Consider the following 7,983-nt stretch of genomic DNA (forward strand, 5'->3'; position numbering starts at 1 on the left):
GTGTTTTCATTTTCATTCGTTTCTATGCATATTTTGATTTCTTTTTTGATTTCTTCGTGATTTGTTGGTTATTCAGAAGTGTTTTGTTTAGCCTCCATATGTTTGTATTTTTAGTAGTTTTTTTCCTGTAGTTGACATCTAATCTTACTGCATTGTGATCAGAAAAGATACTTGTGATAATTTCAATTTTTTTGAACTTACCAAGGCTAGATTTGTGGCCCAAGATGTGATCTATCCTGGAGAAGGTTCCGTGTGCACTTGACAAAAAGGTGAAATTCATTGTTTTAGGGTGAAATGTCCTATAGATATCAATTAGGTATAACTGGTCCATTGTATCATTTAAAGTTTGTGTTTCCTTGCTAATTTTCTGTTTAGTTGATCTATCCATAGGTGTGAGTGTGGTATTAAAGTCTCCCACTACTATAGTGTTACTGTTAATTTCCCCTTTCATATTTGTTAGCATTTGCCTTACATATTACCTATGTTGGGTGCATATATATTTATAATTGTTATATCTTCTTCTTAGTTTGATCCTTTGATCATTATGTAGTGTCTTTCTTTATCTCTTTTCATGGCCTTTATTTCAAAGTCTATTTTATCTGATATGAGTATTGCTACTCCTGCTTTATTTTGGTCTCCATTTGTGTGAAATATCTTTTTCCAGCCCTTCACTTTTTGTCTGTATGTGCCCCTAGGTTTGAGGTGGGTCTCTTGTACACAGCATATATAGGGGTCTTGTTTTTGTATCCATTCAACCAATCTTTGTCTTTTGGTTGGGGTATTCAACCCATTCACATTTAAGGTAATTATTGATAAGTATGATCCTGTTGCCATTTACTTTGTTGTTTTGGATTTGAGTTTATAAACCTTTTCTGTGTTTCCTGTCTAGAGAATATCCTTTAGCATTTGTTGAAGAGCTGATTCGTGGTGCTGAATTCTCTGAGCTTTTGCTTGTCTGTAAAGCTTTTGATTTCTCTTTCATATTTGAATGAGATCCTTGCTGGGTACAGTAGTCTGGGTTGTAGGTTTTTCTCTTTCATCACTTTAAGTATGTCTTGCCATTCCCTTCTGGCTTGAAGAGTTTCTATTGAAAGATCAGCTATTATCCTTATGGGGATCCCCTTGTGGGTTATTTGATGTTTTTCCCTTGCTGCTTTTAATATTTGTTCTTTGTGTTTGACCTTTGTTAATCTGATTAGTGTGTGTCTTGGGGTGTTTCGCCTTGGGTTTATCCTGTTTGGGACTCTCTGGGTTTCTTGGACTTAGGTGGCTATTTCCTCTCTGCCTCGTAGAAGATCTTGTGACATTAAAGTTGGAGTAATATGGAGACTAGCTACTGTAATTCTAAGTCAGCTGTTCCTGAGAGCTTGGCTCTGGGAGTCTAAAAGGCAGCCTTAGGTGGAGGTGGCTATAAATGGTTGGAGAGGAAAGGTAGAAATGGTTTTTCTCCCATCCTTGGGTTGTGAGGGTTTTTTTTGTTTTTTTTTTGGCCACACTATGTGGTATGTGGGGATCTTAGTTCCTCAACCAAGGATTGAACCCATGCCCTCTGCATTGGGAGTGAAGACTCTTAACCACTGGATCACCAGGGAAGTCCTGGGTTTGTGAGCTTTACTTTTCAGTTTAGACTGATTATTTTAGGTTAACAAATCATGCTAACAACAACTGATGTGTCTGGAGCCCTTACTATGCTAGACACTGGCTAAGCACTCTGCATGGTTGACAGTTTATTCCACACAGCCACCCTATGGGGTAGGAACAATTATTAGTCCCATTTTACAGATAAAGAAACAGAGCTTAAGGAGGTAGGGTGAGGGTCTCACAGATAGCCAAGGGTTGTTACTGGACCCTGGAGTTTGCATTCTAACCTTTGCTATCCCCATAGTGGAACCCATCTTTACAGATCATAAAATCAAAACGTGAGAGTGTTATGGAGTGTTATGGGTTGAGTTCTGTCCCCTTCCAAATCTGTATGTTAAAGTCCTTACTCTGGTACCTCAGAATGTGGCCTTATTTGGAGAGAGGGTCTTTACAGAGGTAATCAAATTGAAATGAGATCATTAGGATGGACTCTAATTCAGCATGACTGTTACACTTACCAAAAGGAAAAAAACTGGACAGAGAGCCAGGCAGAGAGGCCAGACATTGTGAAGAGACATAGGGAGAAGATGGCTGTCCACAAGCCAAGGAGAGAGGCCTGAATCAGAGCCTTATCTCATAGGCCTCAGAAGGGACAACCCTGCCAACATCTTGATTTTGTACTCCTAGTTTTTAGAAAATGATCCAACAGATTTCTGTTGTTTGAGCCACTCAGTGTGCGAGCGGTACTTTGTTATGGCAACCCTAGCAAAGTAAGACATCTTCTGTGTGGGTTCTAACAAGATAAAGTCTCCCATTACTACTTTGGATGGCCTGAGCAGACTCTTTATTCTCCTTGTTGGTAGAAAATTACCACATGTAAATAATAGATTTTCTTTTTCAAGAATTTTTGGATGAACTGAAAATAAAGGTAACCCAAAGATATAGGGTTAACAGTGTAGGCACTGTGACCTGCTAATTCATGGCAAGTCAGACTTGGTACAAAGCAGAATTAAGCTGTCTTCTATGTCTTTCAAATAAATAACTTCTTTAACATCACATATTATTAGCCAAAATGAATTTCCAACTCAATCTAGATATGTGATGATGGTACTTATCTGTCCTTAAGGACATATGGACACCTTGAAGCAGAAAGAAATTAGACTTAGCTGAAGTGTTTTAATCACAATTAAAGATATGTCCAATAATAATTGGTTCAGATTACATCAGATGCTGAGTTATTTTGGCTTAAATAATTCAGTGGAAAGTTTGGTAGGATAATAAAAAAAAGCTTTTTTTTTTTTCCCCAGGCAGATGAATTTAAATGATTTCTTTGTAAGACAAAGTAATATAACCACAGTTGCAGTGCTGCTCATATTATTTGCATATAAATAATTTATTTGCATACTAATGAAGGGAGTAATCTATTATTCCTAAATTTCTCTCTCCTTTTCTCACAGCAGTGGACATGATATACCATTTTGTTAAGGAATTTAGAGTCTTTCCTAACCACCTTCTGCTTGGTGGCCACCTAGAGAACTCTCTTGATTTCTGAATATTTCCTTAGAAGCTTCTGTTTAATATTTATTTAATTCTGCTAGTCTTGAGGGGCCTGAACAATTTTCTCTAGAAGATCAACTGTCTTTTTCTTTGATTGATGTTTATTGTTTAGCAATACTAGAAATGAAATTCATAGGTAAAAACAATTCCTAAAAAATATCATTATATATGTCTTCTTCAAAGGAAACCAGTGATCAGAAGTTACTTTTTTCCTAGTTGTGATTTAAAAACATAGATAGGGTGTATTTAATTATATTTCTGATGATCATATTTGACTAGGAAATTTAAATATACTATAAAAGGGATTTCATTGTATATGATAAATGTATCAAGACACCTCTTTTGTGCCACCTCAGATTCTCTGGCATTTACATCTGCCTTGGCTGTGTGCATGCACGCTCAGTTGCTCAACTGTGTCCGACTTGTTGCGAGTCCATCGACTGTAGCCTGCCAGGCTCCTCTGTCCATTGGATTTTCCCAGCAAGAATACTGGAGCTGGTTGCCATTTCCTCTTCTAGGGAATTTTCCTGACCCAGGGATTGAACCTGAGTCTCCTGTGTCTCCTGCATTGTCAGGCAGATTCTTTACTACTGAGCCAAACTGCGAAGCCCTTACATCTCTCTAGAGCTCTGAATTTCTTCTATTTCAGTTGCTGGACAGAAGCTGACTTTATGTGGTCACTGGATATAGTAGATGGGAGGAAGCTGATAGTTAATTTATCTCGCTTTTCCATTCCTTGGTGGGCTATACAAAAAGAAAGCTTTCTGTATCACTTATCCTAAGACACTGTGTCTCTTTGTGAAATGACTCATTTTGTAAGACAATATATTGTGTTTGCTTCCCAATCTTACTTGCCTCAGTTGTCTTTTCTATCATTCATATTGCCCTGGAATTTTTTCTCCCAGTGAAGCATAGAGTTTAAGACTTGCCTCAGGCTCAATTTTCAAGAGAACTTATTCCAGGATAATAGAAGTTATATAAATGTTTAATGAGTTGAAATGAAAAAAAAAAAAAATCTAAACTAAATGGGAGCTTTTGTTTAATCATTCTTATCTTTCTGTACTTCAGAACTTTGTCTGTACCTCCTGACTCATTCATTTTGTGGCTGCCTCTGGATTGGTGAGTATGGTGCCTAGAAAGAAATAACCAACAAATCAAAGTCCATTTCAGATGGTAAGTGGTCTACCAGATGCCTCAAAGAGAAGTAACATTTACAAAAGGCTGATTGAACAAGGCAAGAGTCTGGGTAAATGAATCTGAGTGAGAAGAGAATAGTCCAGACTGTGGGCCTGAAGCCCAGATTTTTTTTTCAGAGACATAGCTGGCTTCTCCATAAGTCATGTCATTTTCTGCAGGTACCTTCTCTGTTAGAAAAGCTTCTACATAAATTCTTGCCTTTTTTCTTCCTTAAGAAGAAAAGAGAATTATTTTTCTAATAGCAATCCAATTTCAAAGAATTTGTGATGTGTAAATGAGACTTGAAAGACTGAAAATGTGAGGTTACTCTGTTAAAAGAGCAAAAGGAAAGAAGGAAAATTTAATTTTTTTTTCTTTTTACCGCTGTCTTGCCTTTAGTAACTGGGATTGTTAAAGACTTTCAAAGAAACTAAAAAAAAAATTGTTTTAAGTCATTCAAGATGCTAAAAAAGAAAAGATACACAGTATCTGTCATATATTTTAGTGTGTGTTGGTTCCCAGGGCCAAGACCTTTGTGCTCGTGGGAAAAAATGCAGCCATTATTATTACTTTTATTGCCATCATCGTTATTAATAATAAAGAAGATTGCTACAGAAATGAAAGTAAGGAGGCACCAGCAATGCTGACCTGTGTGAAATCTTTTGTAATTTAATGAAAAAAGACAAGATAAGATAGCATTTAGAGTATCATCTATTTTTTGTGTGTATATGAAATTGAGGCCAAGTAATTTTATTTGTAGGTATCTGTTTTCTAAGGACTGTGTAGTCAATCATATCCATAGTAAATGAGAAAACATAATTTTGTTTAATTTGGTGACTGAAAAGTATGAAAAGGAAAGCCTTGGTAGGGAACTTAAGAAAATCCTGAAAAGTCTGCTTTTATCAAGATTCATGTAGGGGAGATTTATTATAAATCAACTGATAGACTATGACTCATCTTCAGGGATGTTACTGGAACTGGCTATTTGGATGTTACCATCACTGGAGGTAATGCTTGATCTTTTCACTGACCATAAAGATGTTTCAAAACAGTGACATAAGCTGCACTTGGCAGAGTCCACGGAGGCCACTGCAGCAACAAATGTATTTAAGTCTTTAGTCCCACAAAGAGGTGATGTTCATCTTGCTTTTATTTCTGCTACAAGGGCAGAGATGAAGAAACATTCATTTTGGCTACATAAAGTCATTACAAATGAGGCAAGAGAGCAACGGAGCATAAAAAGCAGGCAGGCAGTTTTTATCAGCACGGAAAATTGAAAGAAGTTGTGCTTCATGTCTGTGGAGGCAGAATAAGGAGGGTTTGCATGTGTGTCCACCACTGTGTTTTCTAGACTGGTGGGAACCCTGGACTTACACAGCTGATCTGGGCTGAGACTGTGCTCCCAAGTTACATTAGTGTGTTGAGCTCTAAGAGCCATATGTGGGGCAGAGAACAGACAATATTAACAGGCTTCAGGTTCAGGTAGAGGAGAAAGGGGGCTTCCTTGGTGGCTCAGTGGTAAAGAATCTGCCTGCAATGCAGGAGACACAGGAGATAAAGGTTCAATCCTTGGGAGAAAGAAGAGGAAATGAAATACAAAGGCAGACCATTCAGTCCTGACTCCTCTTGAGTGAAGAAATCCCTCTCATTGTGTCCTGGAAAAAAGTGTGGTCAAAAGTATAGGCCAGTGGGACCCTTCTGTCAGCCTGTGGATTGGCTGTTATCAGAATCCCCCAGGGACATTTAGAAATACACCTCCCAGAAGTTTAGGTATGCAGTAGGACTTGGGGCTCTGTATTTTAACAATTTTCTTCAGGTTTTAAAATCAGGTGTTTGGGAGCTTTTGATTTGAACTCTTGTTGTAGTTGTTCAGTCGCTCAGTCATTCTCAACTCTTTGAGACTCCATGGATTGCAGCACATGAGACTTCCCTGTCCTTCACCATCTCCCTGAGTTTGCTCAGACTCATGTTCCTTGAGTTGGTAATGCCATCCAATCATCTCATCTTCTTTCATCCCCTTCTCCTCTGCCTTCAACCTTTCCCAGCATCAGGGTCTTTTCAAATGAGTCAGTTCTTCACATCAGGTGATCAAGGTATTGGACCTTCAGTTTCAGCATCAGTCCTTCCAATGAATATTCAGGGTTGGGTTCCTGGTTAGTTGACCAGGTTATAAACTTCTATTTTGTGTCAACAAAAATCTGCCTCTTTAAAACTTGCACCCATTTTTTGGTTCTGTCTGGGCCTTTCGAAGTTCTCAGATCGAGTTGAAGAATTTGGCTTTGTGGTGGAACTAGTCATTGTAGTTTTATGACCTTATCCAGAAGCAAGGTAGTCTGGGAGCACAGAATGTGAATGATGACCTTGATTTAAGGATTGGAATGATGGACAGTCAGTGAACTAAAGGATTTTAGGATGCTAGAGAGGGAACCATCCATTGCTGGGTATTGATTGAGCCCTTCAGGGCAGGTGTGGACTGATGTAAAGAGAGCTTTTACCTGACCAAGAGGTCTGAGAGGGTGCTAGGCCCATGGTTACCTGGTCTTACACTGATTTTCTCATGCCTGGGTGCAGTAGCTTCTCAGCTGGTATTCTTTTGACTGATTATTGCAAAAGGCAAATTGAGTGGACACATGAGGATGGAAGAGGAAAGTGAGGAGATTGTGTCCGAAAAGGAAAACTGACTAGCAATCTCAGAGGTGAGCAGTTCTCAATTATAAGAAAATACAAGCTGTGGCTAAAGTGTGATAGAGTTGAGAATGAAAGTTGCTGAGAAATTTTCTGGTCATTATCATGGATGATTCTGTTACTGAGAATGATGGCTGAATATTGGAGAGAGAGAGCGACTGTGACTCAGATGCTGAGGTATTTGAGCAAAGTGTTTGGAGGCGATACAGATGTGAAATAGAGACAGAAAAGAGGATGCAGAAAGCGTGGCTCTGCCTTGTGGGTGAGTTTGGGCAAGTCTCACATCCATTCTGGACCTCTCTATTCTTTTGAGTTAGTAACATGAGACACAATAATCAAATATGTAAAAGCCACTTTGAAAAGATAAATAATCTCTAAGGGCTGTTCTAGTTTTTAGATCATGGGGCAAAACTGAAAGTGAAAGTATTAGTCACTCAGTCGTGTTCGACTCTGTGTGACCCTCTGGACTGTAGCCAGCCAGGCTTCTCTGCCCATGGAATTCTTCTGGCAAGAATACTGGAGTGGATAGCCATTCCATTCTCCAGGGGATCTTCCCAACCCAGGGATCAAACCTGGCTCTCCTGCACTGCAGGCAGATTCTTTACCATCTGAGCTACCAGGGAAGCCCAATTACTACACCATATCAATGTTATGAGATGTTATAAAATATATTACAGTAAAAGTACAACTTCATTTGAAAGAAAAACACCTAAAGCCACTACTCTAGCATAAGCAGCCAAATAACCGTTAACCTAAGTGACTTTTTTATCTCTGAAATTAATAGGTCAAATTTGAGGAAGATGATTCTAATATTTATTTTTCTTTTTCGTTAGCACATTTTGGCATCCTTTGGAAGATCCAGAAGTCCACATGTTGGATATGAATCTAGAGCTGTGGTTGCTGCAAAGGTACCTTCCACAACTTGATTTTCTATAATGATAATTACTCAGGTAAAAATGATACCACTAAATGGTCCTTTGATTC

Source organism: Giraffa tippelskirchi, chromosome 3 (genome assembly GCF_054371585.1).
Source record: "Giraffa tippelskirchi isolate mGirTip1 chromosome 3, T2T-mGirTip1v1.2.pri, whole genome shotgun sequence".
In the NCBI taxonomy this organism is placed as follows: Eukaryota; Metazoa; Chordata; class Mammalia; order Artiodactyla; family Giraffidae; genus Giraffa; species Giraffa tippelskirchi.